At 45.5% G+C, this 13,103-nt stretch overlaps 1 protein-coding gene across 46 annotated transcripts in view; it reads right to left on the bottom strand.

The window, feature by feature from the left end:
* Positions 1–13,103, bottom strand: part of GRB10 (growth factor receptor bound protein 10) — a 203,955-nt gene that overhangs the window by 166,055 nt on the left and 24,797 nt on the right. For 30 of the 46 annotated variants that reach the window (XM_074034979.1, XM_045389134.3, XM_074034977.1 and 27 more), the window contains exon 2: positions 1,227–1,396. The exons of 15 other annotated variants lie outside the window; for them this stretch is intronic. The gene's annotated coding sequence lies outside the window, so the exon portion shown is untranslated. Of the gene's footprint in view, positions 1–1,226; positions 1,400–13,103 lie in introns of those variants that run through there. One more of the 46 variants, XM_065541959.2, reaches the window with a different exon arrangement.

Raw genomic sequence — 13,103 nt, 5'->3', positions numbered from 1 at the left:
CAAAGCTAACACAAGGCAGACATTTGGGAAAAGACAGCCCAGAAACTTCCTACCAAGGGTGTGGATATGAGGGAAGGTGACCAGCAGGATCCAGGTCCCTCAGCCTCCCTTCAGGCCTTTGACCTGGGCTGAACTGTGTTCCCAAACATTCCTGTGTTAAGCCCTAACCCCCAGCACTTCAGAATGTGACTGTATTTGGAGACAGAGTCTTTACAGAGGTCACTAAGTTAAAACCAGGTCACAAAGGTGGGCCCTAATCCAATACAACTGGTGTCCTTACAGGACACAGACAGGTCCAGAGGGAAGAGCAGGTGAGGACACCACGAGAAGACAGCCATCTGCAAGCCCAGGAGAGAGGCCTCAGGAGGAACCAACTCAGCTGTCACCCTGACCTCAGACTTCCAGCCTCCAGAACTGGAAGAAAACAAGCTTCGGCTGTGTAGCCAGCCAGCCTGCGGGATACTGCGGGGAAGCCCGAGCTAACAGCATCCTCCCCTCTGCAGGCAAAGGCTCCGGCAGGTCTCTGTGCTGAAGCCGTTCTGGCCTCAGCTCCCTGCCTGCATCTGCAGCTACCATCTCGGACCTGCCAAAGACACTGTAAGAATCCCATACCCAGGGCCGACCACGACAAAGAGAAGGTCCATTCCCAGAAAGGGCCACCTGAGGCTGACATGCCGAGGGAAGGCAAGGGCGCCAACACTGCCCCGGGCCTCCGTTAGTTACAGGGTCCCCAATCTCAGTGCTGACTGAGGCAGGGGCACACTAACACACACATCAGCAACAAGGCATGGGTCAAGACCCTCCCGCACTGTGTTCTAGCCCACCTTCAGAACAACAGCTACCAACTCCTGAGGCTCACGAGGGGCGCCCAGAGTGACCCGGGAGGCAGGCAGCATTACCCCCGCCGCATGGAAGGGCAGAGGGAGACCAGTGAGGCCCAGAGGCATGCCCGCAAGGAGAGTCTGCACAGCGCGGCTCTGCTGCAGCCCAGGCCCTCCCGTCCCTACCCGATTCAGCCCGGTGTTCCCAGGCAGAGCCGAGTCAAGGAGGAGAGGGAGAGAGAGGACAGAGATGGGAGACTCCCTTTGGGAGCCTTGGAATAACGGTTCTAGTATCAGGCCTCTACCTACAGTGACACGCATTCACTGACCACCTTAATCAATACTGAAGAGGCAACTCTCCTGCAAAGAAAGGTGCTAGTGACTAGTGTCATGCATAGGGCTTACCTGTCAGGAGTTGGCTCCGCAGCGCTGTCTGCTGGGGCAGCCACCCTGGTTTCACTGAGAGGACCCAGGTGAGGACCTGGCTGCCGGTCAGTGGGCTGCTGGTCACTGAGCCACCAGTCACTGGGCCTGTGGCTGCTGCTTCCTGCTCAGCATTGTGGTCAGCGCCAAAGCTGGAAAGTCAAAGGGGCCATCACTGAACTTCCATAGAATTTATACAAATGAACTTATATTCTGAGCCCAGGAATAAAACTTTTAAAACAGACATGAAAGAATATTTTTCTCCAAGAAGATCATTTAAAAGAGTGTTCTGAAGAACAAAACAAGGACGTGACTCCATAAGATGTAGGTTTCCAGGTGCCACGTGATGCCCAGAGACAGAGGACAGAGGGAAGATGCCCTGGGCTCTCCGCTCTGCCCACACATCTCTGTGTCTCCAAAGCACGCTGCCTCCAATGCAGGCGGGGTACAAAGCACACAGACCTTTGCCCTCTAGCAAGGCAAAGTTCCCTAGAATTCACTTCGGGCCCAGGTCAGGGTCCTCCCAGGCTACAACCCTTCAGTCTACCCAGCAGGGACCTGCCTCCACGTCAGACCCAGTCCCAGCCCACAGTCCCTGCTACTGTTCTCAGCAGAGACCCTGCTGGGCACTCTGCATGGCGCACACGTGTTCCACGAGAGGGCTGCAGAGCAGGCAGACCTGGGGTTCCAATTCTGGCTCTGATCTTTGATTCATCATTCAAGTCCTATGAACTGAGAGCTCAAGGCATGGAGCCCTCAGTTCACAGGTGTTCCAGGTGTGGAGAAGAGGGTGGAGACCAATTCAAACCCCTGCCGGAGGAGACTCTGTAATGACCTGGGCAACTCACTGGTCTTCCCAGGCTCTGGTCCCACTGCAGAGCATGGGGATGAAACCCACCTCACTGAGGATTTTAATACCCTGCATTGGAATGCCACTGGATTTCAACACGTTTAAATGAAACACAGAGAGAATGACTTAGCAGTGTGACTGGTATGCAGCAAGGGTGCCATCCAGGATCCTCCTATCGCTGTTGTGCTAGAGGAGGTCCCCTGCCTACAACGTGGGTGCTCTCAACGGATTCCTCCATGAAGGAGTCAGAAGCTACATTTTCCTAATTGTTAAATAATGATGAAAAGGAAACCTGCCCCTGCTTCTTACCTAACATCAAGAAGTCCTGGGCCCAGAAATAAGAAGACTAGTGTGCAACTATAGTCATCAAATGGCTGTTTTTTTAAAACAGGTACTGCTGAACATGCTTGCTAAGAATCCAGGTTCCAGAGTCTTGGTTCATCTCCAGATGCCACCCCTTAGCGGCTGATGTCTGGGTAAATTATTGAGTCATTGGGGCTCAGTGTTCCCAGCTATAAAATCAGCATGAAAATAGTATCTCTCTCACGGAGCTTTTATTAGGATTAAATGAGCTAATGCATGTAAAGGCTTAGGACAGGGTCCAACGTATAGCAAATGTTAAACAAATGTATAGTCATCATTAACTACAACACGCCAAATAATCCTCCCATTTTCAGGTGTGAAACACACCAGCCACCTGCAAGCCATGAAGCTTGCCAATGTTTACAGGGGATGCTGGTCTTTTTAGGACCAAAAGGGGAGATATGTGATACACGATTATGAGACTGATCAAAGTTGAACATCACCTGCCTATGCAAAAGCATTTTATTAAGGGTATCTGCTTTAACCCTTTCAAAGAATTTGGAAGTTTGGAAAGTATCAAGATGACTGTGTCGACTAGAATATTTCTAAGTTCTAGTAACTTAATGACTACAAGATAAGAAAAAAGGGTGCATGGTCAAACAGGTATAAGGGTCTATAACATGGCAATGGGAACACTGGGAAACGGACTTCGGGTCACTGTCACAACAGCATATGAATCACCCCTAATTCTCATATCCTGATGTGTGTCCCATCTCTAGAGAGCCTAATCTTTTCCTCAATTCTGATTCAAATGCCCAGGACCACTTCCTAATGCATCTTCAGGCATGTGGCTTCAAACGTAAGACATGTGCTTGAAAGGTTTGCTTTTTCTCATGGGCACGATAAATTAAATACATCATTGAGGTAAACTGAAATATACTTGTTTTATCAAACCCATCACCACTTCATCCATTTTTGTCCACTTTCTAGGAAGTTGATGTTAGTCTTTACAGTTGACAAAATAAAGACAACATGATCTTTGAACCTGATAAACTGAAGAGTTAGTAAGATACAATGCCTCCTCAATAACCTCAGTGCTCGCCCATCAACACACAGGGGAAAGCCTGCTGCAAACACAACCTCTCGGCTCTGTTTACAGTGGCCTCATCTGGCACCGACACCCAGACCACCAACACCCCGAGAGCAGACCAGCACGCTTCACACGCTGACCTGGACCACTGGACAGAAGTTACAGAGTCTAAAGGACTCACTCAGCTATTTCCCTATCAGTCAGGAGAGATTTCTTAAGCAGTTTCCCCTTAGATACGACTTAAACTTGAGATCTTAAAGAATATATTAACCTGGGGAAAAACAAATAATGTCTTAACTTACTTTCAAAATATCCCAGAAACAAAGGGCCTTTTGATTTCTGTTTAGTATCTTTGATATCTTCCAAAAATTCCTGAGCTAATATAAAGTTTTCCTTCTGTCTAGCTTTCTCACACTAAATATTTAGAGTAATAACAGTGACTATTTAGACACTCAACAAATCCTAACTTTCATGACGAGGGTGTTCAGCCTGTTCAGCCACAGAGCTCCGGAGTGAAGTCTAGGCCTTCTCAGAAGGGGACAGAATACTTTTAGTTAAAAAAAAAAATTAAGCTCCGTATTGTACTGATATCAGCGACTTAAAGACGACTGTGTTTTCCCAGAGTAAGAGGGTGCTTATGAAGACAAATTGAGAAATATGTAAACAGAATGGAATTAAAAGGAACATTTCTAAAAAGTAATTATAAAACGTCAGAATGCTATTGCCAGGACCTGTGGACAGCTTAAAGCTGAAACAACAATTAAGTATGAAATACAGGCCGGGCACAGTGGCTCAGGCCTGTAATCCCGACAATTTGGGAAGCCAAGGCTAGAGGACTGCTTGAGCTCAGGAGTTCGAGACCAGTTATGGCAATATAGTGTGACACTGTTTCTACAAATAAAAACCTTTTTTAAAAAAATTAGCTGGGTGTGGTGGTGGGTGCCTGTAGTCCCAGCTACTCAGGAGGCTGAGGTGAGAGGATCGCTTGAGCCCAGAAAGTAAAGGCTGCAATGAGCTGAGATCACACCAGTGCACTCCAGCCTGGGTGACAGAGTGAGACTCTGCCTCAAAAAAAAAAGCCAAACTTCACACCACTTTTATCAGGTATATCTTCTAGCATCTTCATTCAGTAATGCAAATCCAGCAGCCACAGCTCCTTTCCTGGTAAAGATGATAGAACAGGAGGCCCACAGAAGCGGGCAGCAGATGGAAGCAAAAACAAAAACCATCCCACCTCATTACCAACATCATCCCTCAGCACCTATGGCGGACCGGTTCCAGGACCCCAGAAACACCAAAATCCATCAGAGGATGCTCCAGTCCCTGTTATAAAATGGCGTAGTATTTGGATATGACCTACACACTTCCATTCACTTTAAAACATTTCCAGATTAATTACAATACCTGACACTACGTAAATGCTATGTAAATAGCTTTTATGCTGTATTGTTTTGATTTGAATTATTTGTTTTATTGTTGTATTTGATTGTTTGGGGGGGGTGAATATTTTTATCCATGGTTAGTTGAATCCAAGGATGTGGAACCCACAGATGCACAAGCTGTGGAATAGGAGAGCGGTTGTACTTTCAAATCACCAAACATACAGAAAGGCTCAGCAGCAACTCAGCTGCCAGAGACCCATTCATCTGGCCCAATCCTAGGAAGGTCCTTCTTCCCTCACTAACCTGTCCACCGGCAGACACCAGGAGAGGGCCATAGAGACAGTGAATGGCCAGGGGGCAGAGCACGGACACCCCAGGAGCAGCTTCTGACTGCCACCATCAGTGAAACCAACAAAACTTAGCCAAAATGTGTAAAGAGGCCCAGATTCCACCTGGGTCTCAATTTCAGGGTCAAGCAGGACCAACAGGCCCAATAATCCTTAGTGCGGGGCCTCCAGGAGCCACCAGCCCAGCAAGCACAAAGATGGGTCAGCCAGAGAGTGTGCTTCCCCCTACGGCCATGCAGGCCAGACGCACACGGAGGTCAGAGGCTGCCTACCTGAAAGAGGCAGCACACTGCTCTAAAACTAGCCAAAGGCCAGCAGAGCGGAGAGAGGCAGCGGAGGACACACGCACAGAACAGCGACTAAGCAGAAAACCTACAGAAAAGACCACACTCACAATAGCTTACATACATAGGTATGCATATTTTAGGCTAGCCCTAAGAATAATCTTATACAAACCATAAAATATTACAGCACTTACTTAGGAGATATAAAAATACCTAAATGAATGGAAACACGCTAAGTTCTCGAATGGAAAGATTAAACATCATAAGAATTAATTCTCTTAAAAGTAATATAAATATCCAAAACAATTTTATAAATGAAATGCAGTATGTATCTATCTAAATTCAAGCATTTTTTTCTTAGAACCAGGTGGAATAATCCTAAAACTAACAAAATAAGTGGTAAGATGGTCAATCACAGATCATTAAGGGAGAATTACTTATCATTTAGTAAAATGCACCCTAAAGCGAAAGTAGTTAAAACAGTGTGTACTTGGCACAAAAATACACGCCACTATTCATCCAGAAGAGTCAAATCTGCAAACACACACGTAAGTATTTTTACCATGGCACCACGTGCTACACAAGCTACACTGAAACAAGAGTGGGCACGTGTCTTTATTCCATAACCGAGCATACAGGATCCCTGGGACTAGAATCCCAGGGCTTGCAGCCATTCCTGACTCTCCAGATGATGCCACCATGATAACTGTGCTCAGGGCAATAGCAGCCACCCTTGATTGACAACCTATTACCTGTCAGAATCTTACCAAATGCTTTACAATCTCTCATGGGAGGGTTTTTTGAAGATCAAATTGAAGGCAGTAAAGGCCTGTGAGTCACAAAACATAACATGCAAAGATTGGCGGTTTTTAATTAAGAACAACTAAATGTCAGTCCTTTGAGGCGGCAGTGTTACCCCATTTTACAGATGCAGAAACCAAGGCTAGGAGATGGTAATTATATGCCAAGGCCACACAGTTACCAATGGCAGAGCCAAGATGCAAGTCAACAGCTACCTGGATGTATGAATCTCTGCCACATAGTTTGTGATTTTAATAAAATATAATTTGTATGATAAGGGGAAAAAATAGAAAACTTTTGCAATAATTGTAAAGTTTCTGTTCATTTTGATTCTTTCCATCACTTGCTGGAACAGATTTTTCATTTCCTTTTAGGGAAAAGAAAATCTACAAGAGTGAGCCTGAAATCCAAAGCACAGAAGAAAACAGAATTTCTTTTAAAATCCCCTGCATGCCAGGAATTAAAGATTTTAGTGATGAGATATAAATAAGGAACCCCCTCAACCTGAAAAAAGGCATCTATCCAAAACTTCCAGCAGGCAAGTGGCACACATAATGAAGCAACACAAATGACGTCCCCACTAAAATTAGGGCCAGAAAGCTTACAATGTCTGTATCAGCCATAACTGTTCTAGGGGTCTAGAAAATATAGTCAAGTAAGAAACAGAAACAAGGTGTAAATGTTGAATTGAAAAAGATTTTTAAAAACCATCTGATATGGTTTGGTTCTGTGTCCCCACCAAATCTCATGTCAAATTGTAACCCCCAGTGTTGGAGGGGGAGCCTGGTGGAAGGTGACTGGACCGTGGTAGTGGATCCTTCATGAATGGTTTAGCACCATCCTCGTGGTGCTGTTGTGATGGAGTTCTCACGAGACATGGTTGTTTAAGTGTGTGGCACCTCCCCCCACTTCTCTTCCTCTTCCTCCAGCCATATAAAACGTGTCTGCTTCCCCCGTCGCCTTCCACCTTGATTGTAGGTTTCCTGAGGACTCCTCAGAAGCCGAGCAGATGCTGCCATGCTTCCTGTCCAGCCTGCAGAATCAGGAGTGAATTAAACCTCTTTTCTTTATGAATTACCCAGTCTCAAGTATTTCTTTATAGCAGTGCAAGAACAGACTAATACACTGTCACTATTTACAGATGAAATGTAAGACCATGCACTGAAAAATAATCAGAACCGATCTGAACGTTTAATAAGATTGAGATCCCAGAGCAAGCTACAAACCTTCCCCAGCCCTTCTGCACAGCAGCTCCAAGACACCTAGGAAGTCTAATGGTGAAAATTATTTAATTCGCAGAAGCAATCAAAACAACACACTTAAGAATATACAAGAGACCCTTTGAAGAAAATAAAAAATTTTTGAGGAACCCAAAAGAAGATCAGAAGGGTTAGAAACGCACCACCTTCTTTAAAGGGAAGCCCTCACATTACTGACGGCCACTCCACCTCCACATCAGTGAGTTAAAGCAAAATCATCCCAAGGAAGGCTCTGTCTTCAAGGAACTCAGCTTGCTGATTTACAGATACAGGAACAGACATGTCCATCCACAGAATACGGTAAGAGAATGCAGCCAGAGGTGAATGATGACACATAAATTAAAAATAAGATCATGGATAGCTGGCAGCTTATGCTCACTAAGATCCAACGGTCATATCCTCACCTCCCATATGTGCCTTAAACATTACAAGAACTACTAAACTACTAAGAGATAGTACAGAAGAATAATGTTATAAAATCTGAGTGAGGAAGATCTTCATAAGCAAGATTCTTAACCTAGAAGCCATGAAGGAAAAACTAACTTCTGTTCATCAAAAGACCCTATACACAAATCAAAAGACAGGCAAAAAGCCTTGGGACAAAATATTTCCATTACCACGCAGCCAACAATCTGCATTTAATCTCTTCTTTACTGAAATAAGAGATAGGAGACAAGCAGCCCAACATAAAAATGGGGAGAGGATAGAAACAAACAATTTGCAAAACAGACATGTGAAACACACTAAACTTCACTAGGAACCAGGGAGACATAGACAAACAAACACATGAGCTATAATCAATAGCTGAAAATTAAAAGGACTGGGACTACCCAGAGTTGAGGATGGCCTAAACAACAACAGGGCTCCCCTAAACCAGAGGTGGGATCATACTGTACAGGCGTGAGGAGGCCTGCTGGGGCGGGGGCAGCAGTTTTCAGACTTTAGTCTTGGGCACAGGCATCCTACTTGGAATAGCTTATCCTACAGAATGACGCACATGCATGCACACGTGTACATACACACATACACACACAAAATGATTACTACACACTTTAATACAGAAAAACTGGAAGCAACCTAAATGTGCCTGCCCAAATCCCTCCTCTCCCCCAGTTCATGGCACCCACCAAACTGCACAAGGCAGAAACAAGAGTTCTCCATTCCCAACTTTCTCTTCTGCCTTCCATCCATGCAATCCGCTAGCCCAACTCATTGGCTGCAGAAGCATCTGAGGGCCATCCACTCCCTTCCATCTCTGCTGCCAACTCCAGGCCTTTGCCCCTCATCTGAACTGGGACTCAGCTGCCCTGTCTCTAAGCATCCTCACTGCTCCCCATTCAACCAGCCCTAGCTCTGGGGAGCCCTTGAGATGACACCATTGCCCTCTGTACTTCAAATGCACCCAACTTTTCAGTGACAGCTGCCAGGCCTGACCCGTGTGGCTCCTGCCTCCTCTCCAGGCTGCCCAGACACCGCTGTCCCATGCTGGAGTCACCTCACTCACCAGCCTGGCCTCCTCCAGGTTCTCAGACTCTATCCTCCCTCATGGCCTTTGCATGCTCTCTGCCTTGTATTTGGAATTTTTTCAAACACCCGTGGCCCGGGTCGCCTTCCACCTTCCCCTGCCAGTCGCCTCCGCAGAGCATCAAGGCTCCCCATCCACCCTGTCCTGCCCTGTCCACCCTGAGGTATCAGGCCGCCTGGCCCACTCCAGACTCTCTCCACACAGGTCTATAGCTCAGCCCTTGGCTGCCTCTTCTTCTGCAGAACACATCAGGCTTGCTAGTTCTGTTCTTCTTCCTGCCAACATTTTTTGTGTCCTTTCCCCAAGAAGAGGTAGCTCTGAGGCCGAGGACCCTATCTGTCCTGATTACTGCTGTATCCCATCTCTTAGCACAGGGCCAAGTGGCTCAAATCTTTGCTGAACTCATGGAAAAAATGTCTGGACAGGAGCCGACTTAAATATAGTAGAGCACAGTACTCCTCCAGCATGGGAAGCAGCCTGGAAGGCATGCAAAAGCTCTAAAGGAGCCACGGGGACATGCGCTCTGGTCTGTGGGAGGCGGCTGTGAAAGTGGCTCAGAACCCAGCCTCCACCAGCTGGGGTGGGGGCAGCCTGTACAAGCGCTCAGCCACTCTCTGCCTCAATTTCCTCAACTGTAAACTGAGAACAAAACAGTACCAACCTCATGCAAGGATGAAATGATGCAATTCCCACAGAGTGCTTCACACAGCACTCACAGAAGGCAAGTATTTAATAAAGAAGGCAAAGAGCTAAGCACTAGGAATAGGCAACACTGCCATAAAAAGGGGAAAGCAGCCTATCTGTGCGTGTCTGCACCCAGGAATTCCAAACAGAGAAAATGAGAGAAACTATTTGCAAACTACTCATCTGACAAGAGATTAATAACCAGAATATATAAGGAGTTCAAACAATTCCACAGCAAAAAAAACAAGTAATCCGATTTAAAAAATGGGCAAAACGTGAACAGACATCTCTAAAAGAAGACATACAAATAGCCAACAGGTGTTTCCAAAAAATGCACAACACTAATATTTATCAGGGAAATACAAATCAAAACCACAACAAGATATCATCTCACCCCAGTTAAAATGACTATTATCAAAAAGGGAATAATGGATACTGGGGAAAAAGTACCAAAGGGGACCCCTTGTACTCTGTTGGTGGGAATGTAAATTAGTGCAGCCCCTACGGAGAACAATATGGAGGTTCCACAGAAAACTAGAAATAGAACTATCAGCCGGGCGCGGTGGCTTACGCCTGTAATCCCAGCACTTTGGGAGGCCGAGGCGGGCGGATCACGAGGTCAGGAGATCGAGACCATCCTGGCTAACACGGTGAAACCCCGTCTCTACTAAAAATGCAAAAAATTAGCCGGGCGAGGCGGCGGGCGCCTGTAGTCCCAGCTACTCGGGAGGCTGAGGCAGGAGAATGGCGTGAACCCGGGAGGCGGAGCTTGCAGTGAGCCGAGATCGCGCCATTGCACTCCAGCCTGGGCGACTAAGCGAGACTCTGTCTCAAAAAAAAAAAAAAAAAAAAAAAAAAAGAACTATCATATGATCCAGCAATTCCACTGCTGGGTACATACCCAAAAGAAAGGATCTGTATCAAAAAGACATCGGCACTCCCATGTTTACTGCAGCATTATTCACAATAGCCAAGATATAGAATCAATCTAAGTGTCCAACAACAACGAACTCATTAAAAAAAGGTGGTACATATACACAGTGGAGTGCTATTCAACCATAAAAAAGGAGTGAAATTCTATCATTTGCAACAGCATGCATTAACATGGAAGACATTATGTTAAGTGAAATAAGCCCGGCATAGAAAGACACATGACACGTTCTCACTCATGTGCAAGCTATAAAGCAGATCTCATGAAGACAGAGAGTAGATTGGTGGTTACCAGAGACTGGGAAGAGTAGGGGGTATGGAGGATTAAAAAAAGTTGATTAATGGGTACAAACACATGGTCACCTTATTGATTTATGTAATACTAGGCCTTATTTCTGCTCATTCTTGAAATAAGTACACTTAATTAAATAAATCAATAAAGTGACTACAGTCTACAATATTGTACACTTCAAAATAGTAAGAAGAGAAGAATTTGAATGTTTCTAAAGTTAAGACAAATATTTAAGGTGGTATGTCAAATACACTGATTTGACCTTTAGAATTACATGAATGCATTAAATTACCTCATGTACCTTGAAACTATGTTTATCTATTATGCATCAATAAAAAAGTAATTAGTTAATTCCACAGAACAAAAGAGCCAAAAGAACCCTAAACACCAACCTCGAAGGAGGGCCATGAGAAGTGAAGTGGGAATTTCACTCTCTACCGACTTCTGGGTTTGACTATTTAAAATAAAGATCACAAATTACTCATGCAACTTTAAAACTTTAAAATGTATCTAAGAAAGAATGTTTTCATCCAGTTTCAGGCCAAGGGTCCTATATGCTTCTCCTCACACAAAAACCTATACTCAGGGTCCCTTGTGATCCCCCTCTGTCCTTGTGGAGGGCTCCCCCTCCCTTTCTAGGAATTCCAGAGAAATCACTGCTCTATACCTAAACACAATGAGGCCATTAAGTGCTTGAGGCCAAGTCACATGAGTATTAACTGCACGGCCTTTTTCTTCTATACAGGCAGCTTCTGGAAATACTGAAGGACTTTGCCCTTCTATTTTCTTTTCTTTTTCTTCCGTTCTTTTCCTTTTCTTCCTCCCTTAAAGCAGTTTTTTAAAAAGTTAAAGGAGTTTAAAAAAAAAAAAAAAGGAGTTAAAGAAAAAAAGATACACCTCAAAAGTAAAGAGGAAAGACATTCTTGCTTGTGGAGGAAACATAATGTAATCGTAATCGTTAAAACTATGCGAGGAGTAATAGTTTGGAGTGAAGAGGCGTGCACAGTTGATTAAGATCTCTCCTCTCCTCAATGAAGAAAGCTGTGGGGAAACAGTCAATGTGCTTTGGATGCTTTATCGTCACCCCCAAACAGCCAGTTATCAACATTAGCCCATCACCAGCACACACCCCAGAGCCCAGGAGGGCCTGGCATTCTATTCTAAAGATGATGACATCTTTTCGTTCTCTGTATCACTAGTATATTCAGTAAGTAACTACTGTGTGTTTTACATTTTCAGGGCAACATCTATATAAACAAGTATAAGGAAAACCAATCCTCAACTCAGAAAATCAAGAATTTAGCAAAGACAATAGACACATAGGGTTCCTACGAACAGGAAAGGTTGGTAAACAATGATTAATGGCTCTGAAATGCATCACTATCATACAGTAGGCAGGTCGCACGAGATTGAAAACTGACACGGGGTATGGACATATTAAAAATAACTTTATCTAGCAATGTAATCTAACTTTTCTGCAGTATTGTTTTTTAATGAGTGTGCATGATCTCCTCTATTTAGTTCTCTTGGTCTCCCGCACAGACTGGTGCAACATCCTCCCAGGTACCCACTGCCTGGCTACCAGGAAGTCCAAAGCAGGAGTACCAGAATGCCCACCCAGATGCACAAGGCACGAGTACCAGACTGCCGGCCCCTCTGGCTCCTGATCATCCAGTTCCAAAAGGACACCTGGATCCAGAAGGTATAGGGCAGGCAGGTGCAGGGAAGCATGCGACACCTTAAGAGTAGGCTTACCAACTGCAGGGAGAGTTCTGTGTTGCTTCCTGCCTCCAAATGCAGACGACTTCCATTCTGGTGCGGCCTCTTGTCATCTGCCTGCCCCAAGACCATGCTCTCTGGCCACACAGTCACACGGACTCCAGGGATGCTCCGCAGGAAGCACAATGCTCTGGTCTGGGCAGAGCTGGCCCACTTTGAGGCCCACATCCACCCATCACGCTCTTGAGTCACAGCGTGGCAGCCCCCATGCCATACCCTCCCTCCATACGTACGAGAGTTCCTGCGGCTCCCGACCAGCTGCAGGTACAACTCAGCTCCCAACCCTTCCTTGGGGACCCAGAGACGGTTTTTACATAGCCCTATCCGGGTATC

The sequence above is a fragment of the Macaca fascicularis genome, chromosome 3, assembly GCF_037993035.2.
Source record: "Macaca fascicularis isolate 582-1 chromosome 3, T2T-MFA8v1.1".
In the NCBI taxonomy this organism is placed as follows: domain Eukaryota; kingdom Metazoa; phylum Chordata; class Mammalia; order Primates; family Cercopithecidae; genus Macaca; species Macaca fascicularis.
This window is presented reverse-complemented; position numbering and strand designations above follow the sequence as displayed.